The sequence below is a fragment of the Dromiciops gliroides genome, chromosome 3 (assembly GCF_019393635.1).
Source record: "Dromiciops gliroides isolate mDroGli1 chromosome 3, mDroGli1.pri, whole genome shotgun sequence".
NCBI lineage: Eukaryota > Metazoa > Chordata > Mammalia > Microbiotheria > Microbiotheriidae > Dromiciops > Dromiciops gliroides.
The window spans coordinates 645,032,185-645,059,373 of NC_057863.1; the positions used below are offsets into that span (position 1 = coordinate 645,032,185).

The 27,189-nt window shown below is 50.8% G+C and overlaps 1 protein-coding gene across 4 annotated transcripts in view; it reads right to left on the reverse strand.

Moving 5' to 3' along the window:
• The window catches only part of BICRA (BRD4 interacting chromatin remodeling complex associated protein), a 65,489-nt gene extending 40,592 nt beyond the window's left edge, over positions 1 to 24,897 (reverse strand). For all 4 annotated transcript variants that reach the window (XM_043997489.1, XM_043997490.1, XM_043997488.1 and 1 more), the window contains exon 1: positions 24,772 to 24,897. The gene's annotated coding sequence lies outside the window, so the exon portion shown is untranslated. The remainder of the gene's footprint in view (positions 1 to 24,771) is intronic.
• Positions 24,898 to 27,189: the final 2,292 nt, after the last annotated feature.

Below are 27,189 nucleotides of genomic sequence, written 5' to 3' on the forward strand. Positions count from 1 at the left end.
CTCCAGCAAGGTGGTTTTCTGGTCTTGGGGAGGGCACTGTTTGGGATGCTATGGCTTGGAGATGATCCTTTGCTGGGCCTTTGGGTATGTTTTCTTTTCAGATGGTTCCCAACAAGCCGTGCCCAACCTCCTGCTGGATTTCTGGCCAAGTCTCGGGGATTCAGTGCCAGGGTCAATTCTGATGTGCTGCAACGGATGGAGAGAGCGAGGTAGCACACAGGCTTCCAGCCATCAGCCCTTGGGAACACACTGATGCTAATAAAACTTGGGGGCTATGGGCAAACCTCGGCAGCGACAGCCGTTGGCTGGCAAGGTTTGAAACAGTCAGCCGGCTGCGGCGAGTGGGCGGAAGGGAGCCGCCAGAGGAGTCAAGGCCTTTTCCAGGAAGGCCTCCCCAAAGGGCTGTAGCCCCATTCATCTTCGGGCTGGCAAAATCACAGAACAAAAGGGACCAAAGGGGCCTCCTCGGGGAGCATTCGGTCTGAATGGAAATCCTCCTGACCGTATCCCAGCCACACTGATGAAGCTGGTGGAAGTGGATTCAAATCCTCCCTGACACTGCCTGGGTGACCTTGGACAATTCACTTAACCTCCTCCTTTGCAAAACACTAGAGAGCTCCCTTCCGGCTCTGAACCAATGGGCCTGGGACCATCCAGCCTCCAACAGGCAAACCGGAAGGAGGAAAAGCCCGCGGCCTCCTACTACGTCACTGCTTCTTATTCACTCTTGTACGGTCAAGTTTGGCTGATGCCTTGTTTTCTATCACAGCAGTCACTAGTCAGACTCCACTAACCAGGTACCCACACCCAGAGCCATCCCCTGGTAACAAAACAACAAAAACCCCCAAGCAAACTGGCAGGTGCCCTGAGGTTCTGCCCTCTGGGGCCAAAGACAACAAGTCCGAACCCTCTCCCACTGGAAAGGGAAGCCCCTCCCGCTGTATGAAGCCCCCACTCTTGTCTCTCAGCATCTGAGGGTCTCTGGCTTCTCAGGCACCTCACCACTCCCCATCATCTGCTACCTCATTCTCAAACTGTTTACAGCCAGGGTTGGTTACTTGCTGGTCCCCCTTCTCCCACTGCTCAGCCTTTGCACGGGTCATTCTTTGCCCTCACTCCTCCTCTTAGCATCCTGCAAAGCCACCTCTTTTCCTGATTCCTCTCTTACCTCCCTGCAAAACTGCGTTTTAAATCTACTTTGTATGTATAAGGTGTCCCCAAAATCTTAGTGAGGGGGAGTGAGTGTGAGTGTGAGAGTGTGTGAGAGAGAGAGATAGTGTGTGTGTGTGTGTGTGTGTGTGTGTGTGTGTGTCCAAAACAGAATTTTGTTTTATTTCTCAGGCACTCATAGTTCTTCCAAACTGAAAGCAACTTTCTCGGGGCAGACATCATTTTACTTACAGTCTTCAGATGCCAAGGGCCTAACCCAGAGCCAGACACACATGAGTAGGGGCTTAATAAATGTTCAGGAGAGAGGACCGTTTCACATGGGTAGAGGTAGTTCACCCCCCCCCCCACCAATGGTTTAATTATGTCTTCCCCAGGGGGCCTAAGACAGGGCAGCCCAGGCCTAAGGAAGATCCTGGAAGAAGCAAGGCTAAATTGACTAACAATAACGCCCATTCACATATTGCTAAAAAGTTTGCAAAGAGTTTTACATGTATAATCTCACTGGCAGCTCACAGAGAGAGAGAGAGAGAGAGAGAGATGCTCATTATTACTCCCATTTCACAAAGGACGAAACTGAGGCTCTCAACCCAAACTTTCACACTCAAAGAAACAGAAGCCCAAAAAGGGCTTGTCCTAGAGTTCATGTGGCTTCCAAGTGCCAGAACTGAGATTTAATTTGGGTCAGTCCCACCATTAAATTCAACCAGCATTTATTAAATGCCTGCTGTTTGCCAGGCCCCATGCTAAATGTTGGAGGTACAAAAACTGTAAAAAATGAACAGTCTCGGCCCTCAAGAAACTAACATTTCCCCCGTGACAGTGTAGATAGAGAAGGAAAAAGAAAGTACTTTCCCAGCCTCTGGATAGCTGCATGGGCTAGGGATTCCAAGAGAAGGAGGTGAAGAGGGAGGGCATGACAAGCATGGGCACAGGCCATGAAAAAGCACAGAGGTGGTAGATGTGAAATCAGGCCTTTTGCCTTCCAGTTCAGTATTGAGCTTTATAAAAATAATAAATCACATCTCTAGAGTGCTTTAAGGTTTTAAAAAACCCAGTAGGGGCCTCTAGGTGGCGCAGTGGATAAAGCACCTGCCCTGGATTCAGGAAGACCCAGTTCAAATCTAGCCTCAGACACTTTACACTTACTAGCTGTGTGACCCTAGGCAAGTCACTTAACCCCAATTACCTCATTAAAAAAATAAAGAAAGGGGCAGCTAGATGGTGCAGTGGTTAAAGCACTGGCCCTGGATTCAGGAGTACTTGAGTTCAAATCCGGCCTCAGACACTTGACACTAGCTGTGTGACTGTGGGCAAGTCACTTAACCCCCACTGCCTAAAAAAAAAAAAGACAGAAAGAAAGAAAAAAAAAACCCAGTGAGTTAAACTGTGACTAACCAATGATGAATAAGAGTCTCAGAAAGCCTGAGATGCCCTGCCTGTGGTCAAACAGCTAATAAGTAAGTAGCAGAGGCAGGACCTGAATCTAGTTTCCATCTAGCTTCTGCTTTCCGTTTAAAAGATATAAGCCTTCAGTTTCTGCCAGATCCAGCCTATTCTGCACAGGCCACCAAATTCATCTTTCAGTCACATTACTCCTTGGCTCGAGAAACATCTATGGCTCCCTATTGCTTTAAGGAACTTGACAATCTGGCCCCACCAGACAGATCCAACTTTTATGCCCCATTTCTTGTCCTTTCACTCTGGCCAAGCTGGTCTAGCCTCTCCTCCAGGCCAAGCTGATCTCTCCCCACCATGTTTTTGCACACCTGGAATGTCCTCTACTCCTCTATTTAAACCCCACTTCCACCTGCTCAGCTCCTAACTCTTGACCTCCCAAACAGGAGAGCAGGCCATCTCTGCTCTGCCCAGAGTTATCAGGTCCTGCTTCAAACCACCCCCTTTTCTCCCCCAGGTGGGCCAGGAGCTTCTGGAAGGCAGGGGCTGCCTCCTTTATTTCCTTTGGCTCCCCAGAGAAGGTTGATTTTTTTTTTTTAAGAGGAAGGAAAATGATTGCGCCATAAGAAACAATGAATATGAACAATTCAAAGAAACATGACGAGACTTGTCCGAACGGACCCAGGGCTAAGAAAGTAAAACCAGAAAAAGAATGTGCCCAAAAACAACACTAAAAGTAGCCCAACTGGTGATGAAATACCATCTGCCTCCTCTCAGGAGAAAGGCAAGGCGGGGGACCACGGGTACAAAATACTGCATGCATTGACAGAAGAGATAGTTTAGTAATCGGTTTTCATAAACTGTTTCCATATTAATGAGATTAATAATTAATAAGTTCATAAGATTAAGGATGGGGGCATGTGAGGAAATAACTGTGGTTTAGAATACAAAGGACATCGTTAAGACTTTAATCATCTCTGGTACTTCTACAATTCACTAGGGTTTGCAAAGTGCCTAACTACCATATATTAACTCACTGGAGCCTCATGACCACTCTGGGAGGTAGGTGATGTTATTATATCCATTTTATAGAGGAGGAAACTAAGGGCCAAAGAGGTGAAATTACTTGCCCAAAGGATCCCAGAGCTGGTAAGGGTCCAAGATGAGATTCGAGCTCAGGTCTGACCAGATGACTCTATCCATAGTGCCAAATGAGCAGGCAAAAGTCAGAGAGGTATGAAGGGTTAGTATTGGATGCAAAGGCTGTCCATCACCCCTCCAGGGGCAGCTAGGTGGCGCAGTGGATAAAGCACCGGCCCTGGATGCAGGAGGACCTGAATTCAAACCCAACCTCAGACACTTGACACTAACTGTGTGACTCTGGACAAGTCACTTAACCCTCATTGCCTCACAAAACAAAACAAAATCATTCCTCCAGCAGATGCATAGCAAGGACAGAGACCATGGAGGGTAGTGAGCAATGAACAAAGATGGCTTCATCTGGAAGCAGGGAGCCTTGCCCAGCTGTATGACTCTGGGTAAGTCCCTTTTCCCCTCTGAACCTATGGTATTCCTCTATCCCAAGGGTCGTCCCACTTGATCAAATGAGACTAGCATAGTGTTAGATCTAGTTCAATTAACCACCCCCCCAAGTTCCCCCCCAAACCCCTCAGAAGACATCGGAGCCACGTGGGAATGAGGTGAAAAACGTGTCATTCCCCATCACCCTGTCTGTCTGCCTGCTCCTTCCCCAGGATGCTGTCAGTGAGCCTCCAGACAGACGATGAGCTCGCATCCCAACATTTTTTATTCAATTACAAAAGGCAATCACCCGATCCACCTGCGCGACTGTCTGCTGTGAAGCATCAAACATCAAAGAATGAAAGCAGTAGAGATGCTGGCTTCATCCAGGATGGTTCCTGTCAGAATTCTCCTGAATCCAAAATGAGAACTAGAACAATAGCAGTAATAATAATGATGCAGAGCCCTGGACTTGGGGGGGGCGGGGCAGAAGAGCTGGGTTCAGATCCAGATGCTGTTACTCACTATATGACTTTGAAGGCTCCTGGCCTCAGTTTCTCCATTTGTACAATGAAATGACTAGATGGACTCTAGGGGTCCCTTCCACCTCTAAATCGATGCTCCTCACCTAGCTCCCACTGGCAGTAAACAACTAAGCCAGGTGGGAACTACCATCCTCGGATGCCAGAGCCTGGACTATGACCACTGGAAGCTACTATCCTCTCTGCTTCTATTATAGGGATGAAAATGGAACCTGCCACTTCATTCAGGATGATGCTATTCTGAACATGAAGCTCAGAGAGTTAAGTCTCCCCCTCTTCCGCAGGAGAGTTCCCAGGGAAGAAAATTTTCTCTGCCAAGGTAGATGGGTCCCTGCTTTGCAACCTGGGAGTGCTGGATTTACCTGGAACACCGAGGAGTTGCATGACTTGCCTAAGCCCACACACAGCCAACAGGGTCAGAGTTGGGACTAGGCTCTGCTGGGTCCAGGTCCAACCCTCTCTACTCACTGGGCCACACTGCCTCGCATGCCACAGTTATTAACTTGCCCCTCCTCTCTAGCCAAGCTGATCTCTCCCCACCAGGCTTTTTGCACACCTGGAATGCTTTCTTGTCTCCTCTATTCCTCCATTCAAAGCTCCCCTCCAACTGCTTAGCTCCTGACTCTGACCTCCCAAATAGGGGGGGTGGCCATCTCTGCTCTGCCCAGACTTAGGTCCTGCAGAATTATCTCATGTTGTTTTCCAGCTACTTCAAAGCACCACCTTCTCTCCCCAAGGTAGACTGGAATTATCTAATCCACAACTCCCAAATATCCCCAAGAGTGCATGAATGACCTGTTAGAAATCTGTCACCTAGGAGGCCACCGACAGAATTCAGTCAGTCACTTAACATTTATTAAACACCTACTGTGCCAAGTGCTGGAGATACAAAAAAAGACCAAAAACTTCGATCGATATTTCCTGACCATTTATGCTGAGATAGGCTATGTGCCCGGCACTACAAGGGGCTCTACCCGGGCCTTGGTCTTGGCCTTTGGGAAGGTCAGGACACAACCACAAGGCCAGCATAAGCTGGTGGTAAAGAAAGTATACAATTCCTAGGATCAAAAACCCGAACAGGGGCGGCTAGGTGGCGCAGTGGAAAGAGTACAGGCCCTGGATTCAGGAGGACCTGAGTTCAAATCTGACCTCAGACACTTAACATTTACTAGCTGTGTGACCCTGGGCAAGTCACTTAACCCCAATTGCCTCACTTAAATTAAAAAAAAAACAAAAAACAGAACAAACAATACAGATATCCAGACTTTCCTCTTCATTTTACAGAGAGAGGAAATGATTTACCTAAGATCACACACAGCCAGTAGGTAGCAGAAAGAAGACCTGTTTTAATGCTAGCTAGATAGTACAGTGGATAGAGCATGCTCGGCCTGGTGTCATTGAAGACCCAAGTTCAAATCCAGCCTCAAACACTGACTGGTTGTGTGACCTTGGGCAAGTCACTTAACAATGAGGCTAATAATAACACCTACTTCACAGGGTTGTTGTCAGGATGAAATGAGATATTTGTAAAGTGCTATTACTATCAATTTATTATTATTATTGTTTTTAATGATCCTTCAGAGATTCAATTAGTCAAAAAAACATTTATTACATGGCTTCAAAGAGCCAGCCACAAAGTCAAGGGGAACAAGCAGAAATGCCTACTATGTGCCAAGCACTTTACAAAACAGCAACCCATTTGGAAGTCACTCACTCTCTTGGTATTCTGGGTAACTAACACTCTAAGTCACAGAAAAGGTGCTAACCTGCATTGGTGGGGGAGTTTCCTTACCTGGGACTTACTTCCCCATACCAATGATATCAAAAGTCCAGCCCTTCTCCCTGTCCTATTCTATGCAATGCACTGTGGGAGGGCCTGAGGGAGCCCCAAAATAAATAACACCTGCTTGAGACCAGAGGGTTACCTTTAACCTGGCAGGAGCACATTTACAGTTACTGGGCAGGTAGTCCAGGGAGGTCAGAGACAGAAAGTCTCCAGAGACATGATAGGGAAGAACAGGAAGCAGTCAATGATGCCCATCCATCCACTGTGGAAGGGCTGAACTAACTGTGGCCCATGAATGTAATAGGATTATTAGTGTACCAAAAGAAACATCTCAACTTTCAGGATTCCGAGAAATCTGGCAAGATTTGTATGAACTGATGCAGAGAGAAGTCAGCAGAACCAGAAGACAAGATGCAGGGCGATGACCATAGTGTCAAGGAGAAGCAACCCACCAAGGCAGGCGAGCTGACATTAGCTGTAAGGTGCAGCTTTGGTTTCAGAGGTCAGAAGAAGAAACACACCTCCCTCTACTTCTTTACATAGCAATGGGAGATGCAGAGTAGGGAATCTGGGTGTAGAATGCTGGGCAAATCCAGGAAGAGACTGCACATTAAGAAAACTTTATTTTAAAGGGGGTTGAAAAGGACTGATCCAGGGAAGGCAGCTGGGTGGCACAGTGGATAGAGCACCAGCCTTGGAGTCAGGAGGACCCGAGTTCAAATCCAGACCCAGACACTTGGCCAAGTCACAACCCCGACTGCCTCACACATGACTGGTACCCAGCTAGACGGGACGTGAGAGATAGCTGGGTCCATTTGTAGAAGAAAAGCCTTGTCCACCATGGTCATTCACATGGTCCTTACATCTCTGTGAGCTCCCGGGAGGCAGAGGCAATGCCTCTGACAACACCCTAGCCTGTATCCAAGTGCCTAGAACAGAGGCCCCCCCCCAACAGAGGCATCCTGACCAACACTCCAGGGGTGGGCCGGCCCAGGCTCTGCCATCAGAATTTGAGGGTGCTTGGAGCTTCAGAGAGAGCTCGGGATGATACAGTTTGCCCCTTCCCTCCCCGCAGACAAGAGCATGGGGCACTGGGAATTCGCTTCCCTCTGCTCCCCAGCTGCAGGTGAAAACATGACTACGAAGGCCCCAATACCATCATCCGCCTTCCAGCTGCAGCTGGATCTGTCTAAAGCACCCTCATATCTGGCAGCTGATTTGATAACTTCTATTTCTCCAGCACTTGACAGTTTACAAAGCATTTCCCACAGAATCCTGGGAGATAAGGAATATGTGTATTATCATGCCCATTTTGCAGAAGAGGAAACTGGAGGGGGAGGGCAGAGGAGGGCCATGGCTCACCCACTGGGCCTACTCAAGCCCTGGGGATCACAGAAGGCCCAAGTACAGAGACTTGGTAGAAAGATTGATGGCTTGGGAGTGCCAACATCACAGAAGAGCAGGGACCAACCTGGTGGGTGGGAAGGGGAGGGGAGCATCTTGTCTAAACCCCTTATTTTAGAGATGTGGAATTGGAGGCCTCTGGAGGTGAGCTGACTTGTCCAGGGTCACGCTGGTGAAATTTGAACCCAGGTCCTCAGACTCCAGAACCAGTGCTCTCCCCAGTTTGTTAAGCCTTGGTTTCTTTCTAATTCCAGTAAAAGGCTTTTGCCTCAGAAGAGTAACCTGAACAGAGGGTAGGGCTAAGGGCCCTTCCAAGCTTCACACCAAATGATCATAACCGCCCCCCCCCCAGTTTTTGTTGTTGTTCAGTCTTATCCAACTCTCCACGACCCCATTTGGGGTTTTCTTGGCAGAGATCCTAGAGTGGTTTGCCATTTCTTTCTCCAGCTCATTTGACAGAAGAGGAAACTGAGGCAAACAGGGTGGAAGTGACTTGCCCAGGGCCACACAGCTAGGAAGAATTTGAGAATTTGAACTTGGGTCTTCCTGACACAAGGCCCAGCCTACCCAAACTGCCCAGGTATAAGGACGAAGAGAGGGAGAGAGAGACTAGAACCACTGGTACGTGGGATGGGGTTCAGAGAGTCTGGCAAAGCAATGACTCTACTCTGATGGGTCAACAAATCTTTATTAAGCTCCTACTGTATGTCAGACAGGAGAGAGAGGCGACACACTCTAAGCACCCCCATGCCTGCTAACGTGGTTGGTGTTTCCTTTTAGGATGTGCTAGGGTGTCCTAATGAGCAGGGCCACCATCCGTTAAATAAACGAGCTAAAAAAATCAAATCAAATCAAATCTCTGCCTAGTCTAACATAAAGGAATCCTGAATCTGCTTGTTATGGAAATGGCACACTGGGCAACTTTGAGGCACTGCAGCCTGCAGAAATGTGGCACCTCTAGATCAGGAGAGGCCAGGGCTGCAGGAACAATCTGGGAGGGAGGCGATGCAGAAGCACTGGGTTCAAATCCTACATCCAACACTACCTACCCCAGCCCAGCCCAGCCAAGTCATTACTCCCCTAGGCCTCAGTTTCCTCACTTTTTAATTTTAATTTTTTTTTCCTTTGGTGAGGCAATTGGGGTTAAGTGACTTGCCCAAGGTCACACAGCTAGTAAGTGTCAAGTGTCTGAGGCTGGATTTGAACTCAGGTCCTCCTGACTCCAGGGCCGGTGCTCTATCCACTGCAGCGCCACCTAGCTGCCCCATTCCTCACTTTTAAAGTGAAGATTAGATGCTCTTTAACCCTTTGGATTCATCATCCTACGGTGGCCTATAATCCCCTGGGTCTGCTGCTGACCTGAGGAATGCCCTGGGGTAGCTTCCCATCGCCAACAGGATGGAGATTGATTGCTGGCCTGGCATTCAAGGCCTTCTGTAACACCCTGCCCACCTATCTGAACTCCTGACACTCCCTTCCATGTCTGATTCTGGGCCCATGCGGGCCAGTTTTCTCCATGAAAGAAGTCTGAATCCTGACTTGGATCCTCAGGAATTGTGTGATCCTGGCTCAGTCACTCTACCTCTCTGGGCCTCAGCTTCTAAAGTCTCTTCTGGACTTAAATCTCTGATCCTCTCATCTAGGAACCCTTGACCTCAGGCCCTCCACAGTCAGGCTCCTTCCTTCCCAGTGACCTTTAGTCCACCAGCTCTGCCTCTCCTGGCCTTCCCCATCCTTCCGGTACTTGGAAGTCTACACTACAGGGTCTACAGAGTCTGTGCGCCGGTCATTTCTAGGGTCAGCTGGGCAGGGCAGCAGTGGGAGTGGTGGACCTGGATTCAGGAAGTCTTGGACTAGCCACTCAATTTCCCAGGGCCTCAGTTTCCTTATCTGTAAAATGAAGAGGGTTGAATTAGATGGTTAACTCTAGAACTGAGATCTCAAGTCACTCAGCCATGGGCCCCGGTTTCTTTAGTGGTAATGGCAGTAGTGGTGGTGGTGGAGGAAGAGAAAGGGAAGAAGAGGAGAAATGGCTAACCATTACATAGACCAACTCCTTCAATCCTCACAACAACCCTGGGAGGTTGGGGCTGTAACTATCCCCATGTTATAGGTGAGGATGCTGAGGCTGAGTGAGGTCTAGAGACTTAGGAGTGCCCAGTATACAGTAGGCATTTAATAAATGCTTGCAGAGGGGCAGCTAGGTGGTACAGTGGATAAAGCACCGGCCCTGGATTCAGGAGGACCTGAGTTCAAATCTGACCTCAGACACTTGACACTTAGTAGCTGTGAAACCCTGGGCAAGTAACTTAACCCCCAATGCCCTGCAAAAAATTAAAAAAAAATGCTTGCAGACCGACTGCCAAGGATGCACTCCTTCCTTATTTCTGCCTCGTGGCATCCTTCAAGTCCTGGCTAAAATCCCACCTTCTACAGAAAGCTTTTCCCACCCCCAGTTAATTCCAATGCCCTCCCTAGGCAAATCTCCAATTTATCACAGTGGTTTGCATGTTGTCTCCCACAGTAGACTGTCAGCGCCTGGAAGGCAGGGACTGTCTGGCCTTTCTTTGTACTTTTCCTATTCCCAGTACTTAGCACAGCACCTGGAACAATAGGTGCTTAATAAATGTTTATTGGCTGAATGATTAGTAAGTGGGATTTGAACGTGGGTCTTCAGGATTCCAGAGTCCAACACTCTCTATCCACAATGCTAAGGCTTCATGCACTTTCAGATCTATCTAGACTGTGACTCGGCTGTGGTGAGTACCAGGTTGGGAAGTCAAAGTAGGGAAGGTCCTTGCTTCCGTTAGGCCCCCTCTGCCCTGAAGAGCAGCCTTCCAGAGCCCCATCCCCATCCTCCTTCACCTTCCCCATCTCCATCTTCATCCCCATCCCCTATCCTCACTCCCAGCTCCAGCCCCTCTCCCATACCAAACCCAGGGCGAGCACCCAGGGCTCTCTCAGCTCCCTCCAGTTATTAAAGAAAAGAGACCCCAGCCCCAAAGTCTGATTCGGGCTCCTCAAGTGCTCAGCCGCTGGTCAGCTCTGAGACTCCAGACAAGTTACCCGGAGTCTGTCATTTCCTCCAGCATAAAACAAAGGGCACCAGCCTCTAAGCCCTTTGCAAACCTTTAAACACCGAAGAAGTGGGAGCAGATATCCCGCCCGGTCAGTACTTGTAACTCCCCCCAAAAGTCCTTTCCTGACAAGAGAAAAGATGGGGACGCCCCTGAGAGCCTTCAGCAGGGGGAGGAGGGGAGGAGGGCGGCAGGTGGGCAAGGGCAGTCCCAGGCACTGACTTCTGGGTAGACTTGAGCTGAACTCTCTCAGGGTCGGGAGGAAACTATGGGGGAAGGGGAGGGGGAGATAGCCGGAAATAGCTGTGATGTCAAAGACAAAAGGCCTCAATAATTGTGGACTCCAAGGAGATAAACTATCCAAGGGCCACCAAGACACCAAAACATTTATAGCAGGTGCTTAATAAATGCTAACTGACTAATAAAGGGGTAGAAACAAAGCGGCTGCCCCATCAATAGGATAGAGGTGAAGCTAAACAGCGGTACCTGAATGATGCAATGAAAAGAGAGAAGGGAGGCACCTACTATGTGCAGGGCATCATGCTAAGCGCTTTACAGATTTTATTTCATTTGATCCTCATTTTAAAGCTGAGGAAACTAAGGCTGAGGTTAAGTGACTCCCCCAGGGTCACACGGCTATGGGCTAGATTTGAACTCTGAAGTTCCAGACACTCCACAGCTTTCTCTACATGCCTCTTGGCTATCCCCCAGGCCTCTCCTTCCATTACTAACCTCCCTGGCTTCTTTTAAATCCCAATTAAAATCTCTTACTGGAAGCCTTCCCCAAGCTGTTTTCATTCTAATGCTTTCCGGCTGTGTCATTCCCCACCCCACCCCCCCACCTTAGACTGCAGGCTCCCTGAGACCAGGAAGCTGTCTTTTGCCTCCTTTTGTAACCCACTCTAGAATCTTTGCCAAGAAAACCCCCAATCAGGTCATAAAGAGTCAAACACAGGTCATGAAGAGTCAAACACAGCTGAACAATAATTGTATCCAGGCGATTAATAAACGTTTACTGATCAATTGGCTGTCCCTTACTGCCCACACGACCTCTGGAGAACTCAGGGTCTCCGTTTTCCCTGTCTACAAAATGAGGGAGCCCTTTGTGGTCACCAAATCCAAGCCCCTCGGGTTTACAGACAACACAATGGAGACCCAGGGAGAAGAAGGGACCTTTGTGCATTGTTATACAGGGAGTACATCCAGGCCAAAGTTCAAAACACAATGGGATTCAAACCCAAGTTCTCAGACTCAATCCAATGTTGCAATGGAGGGTATCCCAATGACCTTGTGTTAAAGTGGCTGTCTGGGGAAGGAAGTCCTGGGTAGAAGCCCACTTGTGTTCTATTCATACCCCAGGGGAGGGATGAGACACAAGGCATCCCGGCTGTTTAGTGACTGAGAAGGGAGCAGTGAGCCCACAGGGGTGACGCATCCAGGTCCTAGAATTGGGGGTCGAGGCTGATGCATCGGGCAGAGGCTGGGTAGACAGAGAACCCTAGCATGAGGGCACTGGGAAGCTAGCTGAACCATGAAAAGAGAGGTGCGGAACCAGCCAGTGGACTTAAGATGGAGGGAGAGCACCAGGGGGCTCAAGACCAAGTAATTCCAAGCGAATCTGGGTTTAGGGGCTCAGCCATATACTCCTCTCATCTCAGCCCTACCTTCCTGACCCTTCCAATGCTTCTCTTGGGAAAAGCAGGCCCATTGGCCCCTACCTGGGAGACGGGCCAGCTTCAACCCTGCGGCACCATCCTTGGGGCCTCCCCAGAGTGGGGAGAGTGAAGCAAAGAGAACTGATTTCAAGTAGGAAGAGTTGGCTTTAAACCCCAGCTGTGACGTTTATTGTACCTATAGGACAAGTCACATTCCTCTTCATGTGTAAAATGGGACCACTCATACACACTACATTGTGAAGAATGAACTTTGTAACCGGAGGTCCTTCATGGGGACCAGAACCTCTCTGGGCCTCCATCATTCCCGCATGTGAAAAAAACGAGTGGGTGATCTCTAAAGATGCTTCCAACCCTCAATCCTAGTGGGGCCACCCATGTGCAACTGCAGGAGCCAGAGAACCCGGGAACAAGTCCCAGCCTCAGTTTCCTCCTCCATAAAAAGATGGATTGGATGCTTTTTTTTTTAATTTAAATTTTTTTTTTTTTTTTGCGGGGCAACAGGGGTTAAATGACTTGCCCAGGGTTACACAGCTAGTAAGTGTCAAGTGTCTGAGGCTGGATTTGAACTCAGGTACTCCTGAATCCAGGGTTGGTGCTTTATCCACTGTGCCACCTAGCTGCCCCTGGATGCTTTTATGAAACCCTGAGTGAGTTCCTACTGAGTGAGGCAAGGAGAACACAAAGGCTTTGTCCCAGTGCTCAAGCTGTGTCACAGTTTACCTGGGGAGGAAGGCCAAGTACAAGACAGTGCAGCTCAGTGGTCAGCGATACAGGTAAGAGGGTGGAGCCCGGCACGTGGCGGGCATTTAATACCAAGTGCAGGGTGTCCCTTTGTAACCTTGAAAGATATAACATAGCACAAAGACATGTGGGATGCCCTACAAACATAGGGGGAGGAGAGGAGGGAGGTAAGAAGATGCTTTTAGCTACACACAATCCCTATCTTTCAAACTAGACTAAGGAGAAAAGTCCAGGATCATGGAAAGAGCATTCAGAAGGCCTGGGTTCAAATCCTGCCTCCAATATTTACAATATACAACCCCTTGGGCGATTAATCAATTACTCAGTTTCCCTAGGCCTCAGTTTCCCCCATCTGTAAAATGAAGGGGTTGAACTAGATGGGGCCTCAGAAGCCTCTTCCAGGTCTAGAGCTATGAGCTTTAAGAGGAGGAGAGCCCGTCTCAAGCCTCTGTAATCCAGTGCCTGGCCCAGGCAGGCTCCAAGGTGATGCCAAAACTTCCTTTCAGGATCTACTCAGATGGTACCTCCCCAAGCCAAGCCAAGGAGCTCTGACCAGTCTCTGTATCTGTCTACCTGGTCTCCCCACCTAGACTCCAAAGCCCTTGAGGTCTGGGGCCACAACACGAACACGTGTCACTGGACAACAATTTGTGTGGGGAAAGAGGTAGGGTCTTGGTCAAGTGCAATTCCCCCCTCCCCCTAGTCAGTGGTGGGAGTTAACAGACCAGAACAGTTGGCATCATTATTACAGGCACAGAAAGCAGAAAGGGAAAGGGAGATGAGTCTAATGTTCCCTGATCAGCATCATGCAGGATCTTCCACTCAGTTTTGGGCACCACCAAGAAGGTCATTAACACTTTGGCAAGAGAGAGTCCAGGGCAGGGAGACAGGAACAACAAAGCATCTCTGGATCTCCCCATATGAGGAAGAGCTGAAGGAACCAGGCCATTTAGTCTGGGGAAGAGCAGGAGTAACTAAGATGTGTTCCAAGAATTTAAAAGGTTCCCACATGGAGGAAGAATTAGGTTTGTCTTGCATAGCCTAGAAGAACATAACCAGGAACAACTTGGGCTTGGAGTGGAGAAGGAGTTATAGGGAGGTCGATTTCAGAGGGCTGCCCAAAAGTGTCATTTAATGGGCACTTGAGGAGATGGGGGGCGGGGTTACCTATCACAGAAGGTTTTTCCAGCAAAGGCTGTGTAGACAACTGTGGGCCAGTAGAGATTTCTGTTCAGCCAAGGAGGCTTTGCTTTGGGACCTTGCTGGTGGTGACAAGCCTCCTATAAGGACCTGTCCACCAGTGATGGGGGCTCACAATCCTTCACCTTGCAGATGCTCTGGGGCAAAAGAAGCACAGCTAATGTTTTTCATATATACATATATGACGTGCAAATTTAGGAAGTGTCCTGGCTTGTCAGGGACCCCTCTCCATTATTTTGTATTTATTTTGGAACGATTTGTCAGTTATTCTGTGGACCTGCTGCTTCCACCCAACAAAACATAAGCTCCCTGAGGGCAGGAATTATTTCATTTTTGCCTCCCTCAATAGAAAGCATTTCACAAATGCCTGTTGAACTGACTATATCCCTTATAATGTAACTAGAACTTCTACCAGAGGGGGACAGGAGAGAAGACAGTGTATCTGCCCTCAGGAAGCTCCCCGCCTGGGTAGGGATACAAGACACAGTGAGGTTGTTATTATCAGGAACAAGACAGAACATGACAGGTCAAATGCTAAACTGGATACAGATCCTAAAAGCCCCAGGACAGGACCTCACCCTTTCTTGTTGTCACAGACCCCACCTGCTTGGGAGCCTAGAGAACCCTTCTCAGAAGGATTTGCAAAGGATGGCAATGGAAACCAATTATAGTGAAAGAAAGATGCTGTTTTTCCCCCAACTGAGTTTAAGGACACCCTGAAATCTATCCAGCTAGGTACACTGTACATACGGTCAGGAAAAGCAGAATTCAAATCTGGCCTCAGACATTTATGAGCTGTGTGACCCTGGGCAAGTCACATAACCTCTGTCTGCCTCAGTTTCTTCATCTATGATAATATGAATATTATCATAACATATATATTATCATTGTTATTATGATAACAGCATCTACCTCCTAGGGTTGCTATGAAGAGCCAATGAAGTAACATTTACAAACCTTAAAGCACTATATAAATGCTAGTTTTTATTGTTGTTGTTGTCCAAGGATTTAAGGAGTCCTGTAGGGGGGAAAGGGAAAGAGAGGAAATAATCAGTGTGGCCTGGGGCAAATCACAACCTCTCTGGACCTGTTTCCTCATCTGTGAAACGGGGGTGATTTCTCTAAGGTCTATTGCAACTTCCAAGTCCAAAGGGAGGAGTATCAAATAAGATAGTGAGCTCCCCATCACTGGCAGCAACCAAGCAGAGGTCAGATGAGCCTTTGTTGGGAGGGGGTGTCACCGAGGGGATTCCTACTATCCCCTCTGACAGGTTCGACCAAAAGTCTCTTCCAGCTCCCACAGAATCATGAAAGGCCTGAACTTCACCCTGAACCCTTCCAAGATAGGAATCATTCAGTCCTCTAGGCCGCCTCCCATACCAACAACCACACTTATCTTCTCCGGATTCTCTCTCAACTAGGAGGCAGCTAGGTATTAAATACAGCACTGGACCTTGAGTCAGGAAGACCTGAGTTCAAATCCAGCCTCGGGCATTTCCCAGCTGTGTAACCCTGAGCAAGTGACTTTCTCTCTGTGTACCTCAGTTTCCTCATCCATAGGATGGGGTTAATAATAACTTTTTTAGGGATAGTGAGATAATATTTGTAAAACAGGGTCCCTTGTCCATGAATCCTATAGCTGGGAAGGTCCACTAGGGCTCACCTAATTTATTACCCTTTGGGGGTAGGGGGTGGGGAGAAGTCTATCAGCTGCATTATTAAACCACAGCATTGACTCCTCCCTACGGGCAGCTTGCCCACCAGGCTTCCAGAGCCAGGCTGGAGAATCTTCTTTCTGAAACTTTTTTTTTTTTAAAGTGAGGCAATTGGGGTTAAGTGACTTGCTCAGGGTCACACAGCTAGTAAGTGTCAAGTGTCTGAGGCCAGATTTGAACTCAGGTCCTCCTGAATCCAGGGCCGGTGCTCTATTCACTGCGCCACCTAGCTGCCCCCTTTCTGAAACTTTTTAAGGCTTACAAAGAACTTTCCTCGCAGCAAGACCACGAGGAAGGAAGGATGAGTTTTGTTTCCCACCCTGACCCCCATTTTACAGATGAGGAAGTTGAGACCTAGGGAGAGGAAGTGCTTCATCCCATGTTCACACAAGCTAGTCAGGGTTGGAGGAGAAAAGCCCTCAGATGAAACCCCACCCCCCACCCCCAGCAGAGAGGTTTCTCCCTAAAGATGAAGGGAGAGCAAGAGAGAAAATCCTGAGACCAAAATCAAAGCTCCTCCAGGCTCATCACCAGGAAGAAAGGATGTGACCAATGATTAAAAAAAAAAAAAATCCAGGTGATTGCCCACAGCTGAGTAACTGAAAAAAGAAAACAAAAAAGCACCTCCCCTCCCCTCCCCTGGAAGTGACTGGGAATGGGGTCAAGGGTGTTGGTGCTGGAAGGGCACCGAGTGACCATTTCACAGATGAGGAAGACTGAGGCCTGCAGGAATGTGACTTTGCTTACGGTCACAGAGCTAGGACCTAGCAGGGCTGGGAGGGGAACCTGGACCCACACCCCGCCCCCAACTTCCCTGGAAGATAATGGCCAACGGCAATTCACAGTGTGCTTTGGGAGATGGGAGTTAATTAGCAACCGAGTAGGGCACCAGGACTGCCTAGGACAGGGGCCTGTGAACGTGGATGGGATAAAAGGGGGGCTTGATGTTCCCTCTCCTCCGACTGAGGGTTCAGCTATTTAAGAGACAGGGCCCCAGGCTTCTGCCAAAGAGGGTCAGGGAAGCAAAAAGGCAAAGACACCCAGATCCCAGGGAAAATGCGACTGGCCAGGAACAAGTCTGGGTCCTTGATCTCTATCTCTCTCTGTCTCTCTCTCTCTATCTCTCTGTCTGTCTGTCTGTCTGTCTGTCTGTCTGTCTGTCTGTCTCTCTCTCTCTCTGGCTCAGTTTGCTAGGTGTTAGGCAGTGGGGAACCAGGATCGTGGGGACCTGAGGCCATGAGGTCACAGATATGACCATTTAGTCCACCCTGCTCCTTCATTGGGGGAGGGGGGGAATAGCCCAGCTACGGTAGGTGACTTACCCAGGGTCACCCTGCTGGCTGGCCGGTGTCAGAGCCTGAACAGAGTCCAAGTCAGGGGCTGGCCTCCTTGAGTTCTGAGGCGTCTTTCAGCTTTAAAAGTCTAGTGTCTCTGTTATCTGTGATCTAAGTGTCCAGCGAAAAGTACAGACAGTACTAAGCCACGGGGAGTTCAAGGGAGGGAGAGAGGGGGAGAGGGGAGGGGGAAAGGGAGAGGAGAGAAGGGGGAGGGGGGAGAGTGAGAGAAGAAGAGAGTGGAGGGGGAAGGGGGGGAAAGAAGAGGAGAGAGTGAGAGAGGAAGAGAGTGAAAGAAAGTGAGAGAGTGACCGAAAGAGAGGAGAGAGAAGAAAGAGAAGAGGAAGGGAGAGAGGGAAGGAGAGGAAAGCCAAGGGAAAGAGAGAGAGGGGAGGGAGGAGAGAAAGAGAGGAGAGAGGGCGAGGGAGGGAACACTGCACCGCCCAATAGGGAAGCACACCCCAAGAACAGCTGTAGGGGCAAACCCCGCAGTCAGGAAAGGTCCCAATGAGACAAAAGGCATCAGGCACAGGCTCTGCCGCTAGGAGGAAGTCCCAGAATGTCTCTGAAACTCAATTTTGCTATCTGTAAAATGGGATGGTAGATGGAAGGGACCTCAGGCATCATCTCATCCAACCTCTTGGTTTTTACAGATGAGGAAAATGAGGCCTGGCAGCCTTTATCAGCAACAGGCAGGATTTGAACCTAGGTCCTGGGATTCTAGGGCCAGGGTTCTTTTCATTGTTACCACCCCTCCTCCTAAGGGTAAAGGCCTAGATAGGATAACCCACCCCACAGGGTGGCTATAAGGAAATAAATCCTCTGATTATAAGGCACAGCAGAGAGGCCAGGTCTGGAGTCAGGAGGACCTGAGTTCAAATCCAGCCTCAGACACGTAAGCTGACACGTAAGCTGTGTGACCCCGGGCAAGTCATTTAGCCCTGTTTGCCTCAGTTTCCTCATCTGTCAAATGAGCCAGAGGAGGAAATGGCAAATCCCTCCAGTATCTCTACCGAGAAAACCCCTGATGGGGCCATGAAGAATCAGCCTCGACTGAACGACAACAGCACAGAACACCATCAAAATACGAGCGATGAATGATTACAGACATGACTTCCTCCACCTCAGCGATCCCTAAGAGCCTGCAGGAGACAGCCTTGAGGAGCTGGCCAGCCACAGTCACAATGGACTATATTTATTGCAAACTCTTTGCCCAGATGTATGTATTAACTCATCTGAGCGTCAGTACAACTCGGAGAGGCGGGCGCTGTACCGTTATCCCCATTTTGACAGATGAGGATATCAAGGTTGAGAAGGGAAGTGACCGGGGGCAGCCAGGTGGCGCAGTGGATAAAGCACTGGCCTTGGATTCAGGAGGACCTGAGATCAAATCCGGCCTCAGACACTTGACACTTACTAACTGTGTGACCCTGGGCAAGTCACTTAACCCCCAGTGCCCCACCAAAAAAAAAAAAAATACCATTGAGAAGGGAAGTGACCTGCCTGGACTCCTGGAGTTAGTTAAGTATCAGGGACACAATTAGAACCCAGGTCCCCTTGAATCCAGGTCCAGGCCTGAGTTAAGTTCTGAGGGGCTCATTGCCAAAGGATCGGTCACCAACACATGAACATTCCTTCTGTCACAAATAATCATAAAGATCAGGGGTGGGGTGTGGTGAATGGGATGCTGAACTTGAGAGTCAGAAAGACCTGAGTTCAAATCCCCTCTGAGGCACTTAGCTACAGGACCACGGAAAAGTCACGTCACCCGTTTTTGGTGCCTCAGTTTCCTCATCTGTAAAAGGTGAGGTTTGAATTTAATAGCCTGTAAGGTGCCTTCTGGGGCAGCCGGGTGGCCCAGTGGATAGAGCACCAAGCCTGGAGTTGGGAAGACCTGAGTTCAAATCCAGTCTTAGATACTTCCTAATTGTATGACCCCGGGCAAGTCATTTAGCCCTGTTTGCCTCAGTTTCCTTATCTGTCAAATGAGCCAGAGAAGGAAATGGCCAACCCCTCCTGTATCTCTGCCAAGAAAGCCCCAAGAGGGCTCGAAGAGTGTGGGACACCACTAAAATGACCGAACAACAAAGGTCCTTTTCAGTTTTCAATCTAAGATGCTCTGATCTACAGCCCATGGAATGAAGTGCGGAAAGGAAATCACAGACCCTTAAAGTACCAGTTCATTAGACTTAACAGCGATCCCATCTCAGGGGTACTTGCATTGTAAGGAGGGACAAAGAACACCACTCTTGGCTGTGGAATTTCAGGCATCAGATGGATTTTTAGGGCCTGGGACAAAGGAGGGTCATGGCCAGGTGTGACCTCTGCTACCCTGTGGGTCAGCCACTGATTCAGTGGCTGAGGAGCCAGGGCCAGGGAAGATGCCATCAGGGAAGGCCCAATCCGTCCCTCCCCCCAAGGGCCTAAAGCACTAACAACTGCCAGGAAAGAAAATGCCAAGTTTTCATGTTTCCAATTAAGTCCCGGCTCGGGGCTGTCCTCTGCAGTCTGAGGACCCGCAGCCAAAGTGGCTCCCCCTCGGAACTGAGACACGTGGACCCAAGAGGAGGCTTTGGCTGCCCCTAGCTGCCCTGACTAGGAGCCGCCGAGCCCTCCTCGGAGTGTCACAGAAGCTCCGAAGGGGGGGTGGTGGTGAAAGGAAGAGTGTACCCATTTTCCAGATCAGGAAACTGGTTACCCACAACAGCAGGGCAATTCCTTGGAGGGGAAGATGAAGAAGGCGCTGCTTTTTCTACCACCTGGGCTTTCCCCAACCCTGCCAGACCGCTATCACTTACAGTTCATTAGCAAAGGGGCCCAGCAGGCCCCTTCTAAGTCTGTGATCTCACAGCAGAAGGCAAGGCTCTGTCTCCCCGAAAAAGGAGGATATTAAGGCTTGAACAAGCCTGTGGGGGAGGTGTTTGGGTGGGGGGTCAAGCCCGTTGCAATCTGGCTTAGACTGATGGTGCATTCCTCCCCCTCACAAATGCCACATTCCAGTCACATTCGCCTACAAATCTCTTCCATCGGGTGCCCCTCCCCCATACACACACACACACACACAGAGTCTGAACTGGTGGGCCCACTTTCCATTTCCAACCTCCATGCCTTTGCACAGGTTGCTGCTTCTCATGCCTGCAAGGTTCTCTTTACCTCCAACTCTTGGGGATCATAGGTTTCCATCCCCGAGGGGCCTCAGAACTCATCGAATCTAACTTCCTCATTTTACAGGTGAGGAAATCAAGGCCCGGACAGAAGCTGAATAACTTGGAATCCCCAGATCTACCATCCCCCCACACTAGTGCTAGCTTCTACTGAAGGCCTTGCTGACTGCCCCCCCCTCCCCCTGTAGTCTGTGCTTCTTCCAACTTAAGAGGCAACACCCAATGAAAAAGAGAATCCTGGTCTCCGTGTCAGAAGACCCCAACTCAAATCCTGTCTCTGACATCTGGCCAAGTCATTAAAAAAAAAAAGCCTCAGTTTCCCCATCTGTAAAATGAGAGGGTTGGACTCCATGCCCTCCAAACTCCTTACCAGTTTGAAATTTATGACCATTATAAAGCCCTCCCAAAGACTTTGTACGTTCTGCATTTACTTAATATGTGTTTGCCCCTCCCCCTCCAGTAGTGTCTGTTTCCTTCTCCCCTCTGCACCCCCCCCCCCAGCTCTTAGGGGGAAAACTATTTCCCTTGTATCCTTGCAGGATGGTGCTAGGTATTCAGAAGGCAATTAATAAATGCTTGTTGAAACAAATTCAACTGAACTGAACTGGTGTCTTGCTGGGACCCTTACAATTGCTCTCCCTGAGGTCAGTCCAGCTGGGAGACTGTAAGCTATGTGAAGGCAGGAGCTTCTTATATGTTTCCTTTCGATTCATGGCCTAACTCGGGGCACTGCCCAGAGCAGGCATCACGGACACTCTGCCTCCGCTAATCACAGTACGGCCACAGCCTCTTATTTCCAGGGCGCCCTTCCCTTTGCTCTGTCCCATTTGCTTCGGAGGTGGCTGCTTTCACCTCCATTTCACATGCCAAGAAACTGAGGCTCAGGAAGGGTTAGTCCCTTGGCCCTGGGCACACAAGATCAAGCCAGTGGCCAAGGCAGCATTCCAAGCCCTGCCAGCCCTCTATCCGACCAGAGGACGCCTTCGGACATCAGAAAGAGCCCAGAGCCCGGGATCTGAAGGCAGAGAGCCAAGGACTCCAGCGGTAAGACCTTGGCCAAATCACTTCACCTCTCCAGATTTCAATTTCCTCTCCTGTAATCTGAGGTGGGAAGGGGCAGGGTTTGGTCTCAACTGTTCCCTTGAGAAGCTGTTTCCAGCTCTAAGCACCATGACCCCCAGAAAGGCCCCTTCGGTGTTACCCAGGCCCCTCATCAGACAGACGGGGTCAGCTGTACCTTCAGGTGGCACAGTCAGGGATGGATCTGGGTATCCGAGTCCTAACCAAGGGTCCTCCCCACCCTGCACCACACAGGCAGTCAGTCACCCAACACCCTTCCCAAGCCTGAGGGGCTCGCAGGGGGAAGCTAGGACCTTGGGGGTTACAAATGACCAGCACTTACTAGTATATACTACTGGGGGTAGGGAGCAATATCCAGGTGGTAAGTGGGGGAGCCCTCCTCATCTGCCCAGAGAACTGGGGGAGGCCGACAAAACACTCCCCCATGCTGCCAGCCTCCAAGCCAGCTCTCACCTGCCTGGTCACAGGTACAGACGTTCTGCCAACCTTTGCCCCCTCCCCACCCTGCCCACGGAATCACAGGGGACCTCAGAGCTGAAAGGGAATTCAGAGAACCCTATCCAACCCCTTCGTTTTATAGAGGGGGAGTGGAGGCCCAGGGAGGGGAACAAATCTGGCCAAAGTCACGCAGCGGCATCATGGCGATGCAAGCATTTGAACTCGGTTCTCTGCACTCACAGTCCAGAGATCTTTCTGTATGTGCCCAGTGCCATCTTCCTTCTGATGCCTCTGCACCGCCCCCCCCCAGCAGCCTCATTAAGGGGAAGGAGGATACCCTGTCTTCCAGGTCCCCTACTAAGTCTCCCAGGTGCCCCCAGCACTCTAGGGAGGCCTTGGTTAAACTCATTCTCCAAAGGGTTGAAAATCCAGACAACTTTCAATCTTGTTCTTCCCGGGCCCACCTCCATTTTAATAAATGACAAAACAGCTGCCCCAGACTCCAGTGAAGGGAATGAAATGTTTCAGGCACAATCGGGGAACAAGAAAACCAGGCAGGAGAAGGAGGAGGGGGAGGGGGAAGAAGGGGTCCCTGTGTGCCTAAGGCCAGCCTGGGTTGGGGAAGCGTCCTGGGCATTCCCCATCCACTGCAGGACCCAGGGAACCGGCCTCCAAGCCTCTCCCACTCTAGGTGAATCCAAGAAAGTGAGGGTGTGCATTCAGAGCTGGGGGGTGGACTAGGGAAGAGGCAGGGGAGTCACAGGTGTCCTGAGACTTGGCTGAGAAATCCCCCTCGAGCAAAAAACCAAACAAAAATGTTCCCGGAGAAGCCATGGAGAGGGTAAAGACAAACCCACTAACCCTGACCCCCAAAGCAGCCGGTAAAGTTATGTGGCTAAAGGCATAAATCACAGAGCTGGGGCCCGGGGCTTAGGGGCTGGGTTGGGCTGGCCAGCCCGGTGGTCCGGCCTCTGGACCCACAGGGGGACACTCAGACACCTGTCCTCCTCCACTCTAGGGGAGTGCCCTCGTCCCAGCCTGCCAGGCCTGGGGGACCCACCCCAGCTTCAGCCTGCCCCCCCCAACTGATGGGGACTGGAGCTGTGGAAACCACAAAGAAGAAAAACAAAGGCCTAAGGGCTCGGGGATGCTGGGCCCCCGGGGAGGAGTCCCTCCCCCCCACCCCAGGTCAAGCTAGTTCCTCCATGCAGTGCCCCCAGGCCAACAGCAGCAGAGATTTCTCAGCCAGTCCTTCCTTTCCCTCTCCCCCAAAGTGGGGCCATACTCCAGCCCCACTGGGAGGGAGGCTCCGACTCCGGCCACCACCGGCGGCTCTGATTCCCCTCCAGTCAAAAAAGGGGGCTTGGGAACGGGGTTGGGAGAGCCAGCGAGGACCAAAAAAGGAATCCGGCCACTGGCTGAGCAGGAGTAGGGGACCGAGGCCGCCACTGCTGGCTTCCAGGCCCAGACCCCAGGAAGGAGTTGTCAAACAAAGGTCACCCACCAGAGGCTCGAAGATCTGGCCCAACGAGCCTCTGACATCTCCCCTCACTCATCTCCCCCGCTCCCGGAGCCCAAGGCCGTGACAGGGAGGCCCGGGGACAAACAAAAACACTAGACGCTGGTTTCTCTCAAGTCCCCCCCTCCCCCCACTAGAAAAAACCCTCAGGGGGTGACAAAGCTGAAGCTGGGGAAGGCAGGGGGGAGGGGATCCAGGCTGGCCTCCCTTCCGATACACTTGGTACTTAGGTCCCTCAAGATTTCTCCCTCCCCTGGCAAGGCAGATCGGAGATGGGGTGGGAAGGAGAAAGTCAACTCATCTTATTGTTTGGGGGTGGGAGGAGGAGTTTATCCCTCCGGAGGGATCCCTCCTCACCCTTCCACCTCCCCCAAAATGTTCACGAGGGGCCCCACGTTCTACCGAGCATTCTCGGTTTGGGGGCAGGGGGGAGGGGGGGGAGGGGAGAAGGAGAGCGGGAGAGGTGAGGACGGCTTACCACCTCCAACCGGGGAATCACTTCCCCGGTCCGGCCATCTAAAGACTCACACTCCCAGCTTCCCCGCGCCCCCCTCCCCCCCCATTTCTTTCTCTTCCGCCCCCAATTCGGGGGTGGGGGTGTCGGTGGGGAGATAAGGGAAGGCCCGGGGGGTGGCTCGGGAGGGCACGGAGAGGGGAGTCCCTTTTCCCGCGCCCCCCTCCGCTCTCTTCCCTCCCCCTGGGCCGCCCGCCCGCCCGCCGCCCGATGGAACGTTATGTATCATTTTTCGGAAGCTCCATTGTGTGCCCGCCGCCGGGGCCGCCGCCGCCGCAGAGGGGGGCGGGCGGGAGGGCGCTGGGTTTGGGGGGGCCCCCCTGGCTCGGGGGAGGGGGGAGGCTGTGAAAAGGCAGCAGCGCCGCTCCCGGCGGGGGGGGGCGGGGGGGCTCCCCCCGGCCCCCCCCTGGCTCGGGCGCCCTGTCACAGCCCCGACTCGCAGGTAGGGAGAGTTAAGAGATTTAAAGAGAAATTGCTACATTGTAACAAACTCACCGTGATGTTTGAGCAGCCGTCGGCGCGGGGTCTCCGAGACGTCCCCGCACGGGCTGCACAGGGAGGACCCAGAGCAGGCCGAGCCGCCGGGCCGGTCAGCGCAGTGCCTGATCGCATGGCCGCCCGCCCGCCCCGGGCCGCCCCCCTCGCCGCCCCGCGGCCGCCGCCCGGGCCCCGCGCGCGCGCCGGGGACGCCCCCCGCCCGCCCGGGGAAAATTAAAGAAAAATTAAAATGCCGAGAAAAAAATCGTGCATGCTGCCCGTCCTCCTCCCCCCCCTCCCCTCCCCTCCCTCCCCGCCCCACGCCCCCGCCTCCCTCCGCCTCCCTCCGCCCTCGCGGGGGGCCGGGCTCCGAGCTGGCTCCGCCCCGCACGGCCCCCGAGCCCGCCCGGGCTGCGGCTGGGACCGGGGTGTCCCGCACCCCTTCTGCCTCCATCCCCCGCCTCCGTGCCTTTGCACGAGCCGGCCCCCGTGCCTGAAATTCCCTCCCCGACAAGCTCCTGCCGCCGGGCTCGGCTTGAGCCCCCTTCCCCGCTAGTAAGCTCTTAATAAATGTTTGTATCCATTTAGCCTTTCTGAGTCCTCTTCCGCCCCCGAAGTAACAACTAACAAGGAGAGTCCTCCCTTCATGCCTACTAAATTACTTTGTATTTTCTGGGTGAGGCGAGTGAGCTCGAAAGTAGGGACTGGTTTTCTTTGTATCTCCTGCGAGCGCTCAGCACCTCAGCGCTTAATAAAGACTAATTGACTGACTAACCGACCTGCCAGTTCGCCCTAGTTCGTTAAAGGCAGGATTCCTTGGGGGGGGTTAAGGGGTGTATCCCACTCAGAGCCCATTTAAAAATGCTTTTCTAATTGGAAACTGGCAATGAAGTCTGAAAACCCTACTATGAGCTAAGCTCTGGATGTATTAAGAGGGGAAAAAAAGAAGTGGGAAAGGGAGAAGCTTCCGTTCTAGATGTGAATTATTGACAAAATAAATACGAGGTACTTTTAGGAATAGAGAACAAGGGCGGAGTGAAAGATACGTTGCTGTTCATTCGTGTCTGCCTCTTCATGACCCCATGTGGGGTTTTCTGGGAGAGATACTGGAAAGTGTGAAAACATAGGGAAAAAGAATGAAAGATACATTGAGTGGTAGATACAGTGGCAGAAGTACAGACTGGGATTGAGATCCACCTTTGATGATTAATTACCACCTGTGTGACCTTGAAAGTCATCTCATTTTTCTGAGCCTGTTCCCCCCCTCTACAAAATAAAGGTTTGGGACTAGAAGGACTCTGGGGTCCCTCCTAGCTGGGGGTGGGGGGCTGAGATCTTAAATCACTTCCTCGAGAAGCCTCAGTTTCCTGCTCTGCAAAAAATGAGGGAGTTGGAGCAGATGACCTTGGAGGTTCAGTGCAGTTATGGACCTCAGACCCTATAAATCTCAAGGCCCAGATTAGTGGTACACAGACTGGAAGGGCTGAGAACCCCTCATAAATTCTTCACTAGCTCCCTCACAGACCACATCTAGCTTTAATTTATAATCCCGATCATCCATCCCTTCTCCCCCTTTGCAGAATCAACCAATCTGGTGGCTGGGAGATCTGGCCTAGCCTTTCCTCATCTATAAGAAGAGGGGGTGGCTAAGTGACCACTCTGTCTCAGGACTCGGAGCCTCAGGCTCTCACAAGCCTCCCTGTCCTTGTTCCCTATGGGTCCCTAAGTCTAGAATGTCCATCGTCCCAAATCTTGGCCAAACTCCATCTATTACTACCTGTCCTCTGGAAGAAATTTCCCCCATCTCAGACCTCCAATGGTGCCTTGTCCCTCTTGTCCCTGCCTGTCTTTGACTTCATCCAGTTAGGATACCAAAGATTCTTCCAGTCACCCAGGTTTGCAAAACCAGATTTTGGCCAGGGAACCCAGAACTAGAATGCTCCAGGGAAGGCTGAGGTCAGTGGCTAGAGCAATGAGGAAGACCCGGCTTCAAATTCACTTACTAGTTCTGTTATTCTGGGCAATTCACTTAACCCCAACCTCAATTTCCTCAACTGTAAATTATAATAGCATAGGATAATAATAGCACTTTGTTCTGAGGATCAAATGAGATATTTGTAAGTTCGTAGCACAATGCCTGGCACACAGAAGGTGTTTAATAAATGCTTATTCTCTTCCCTTTCCCTTCATTGCCTATGGTCTTGGTTGAAGAAATTTCTTTCTTTCTCTGGATCTCTTTCCTCAACTGTGAAAAGAACTCGATGTCTAGGGGCAGCACTTCCCAAACTACTTTGGTTATAGACTACTTTGGGTTAGGGTTTGTTATTGATCAGTAGTGTCTTACTCTTTGTGACCCCCATTTTCTTGGCAGAGATACTGGAGTGGTTTGCCATTTCCCTCTCCAGTTCACTTTACAGATAAGAAAACTGAGGCAAA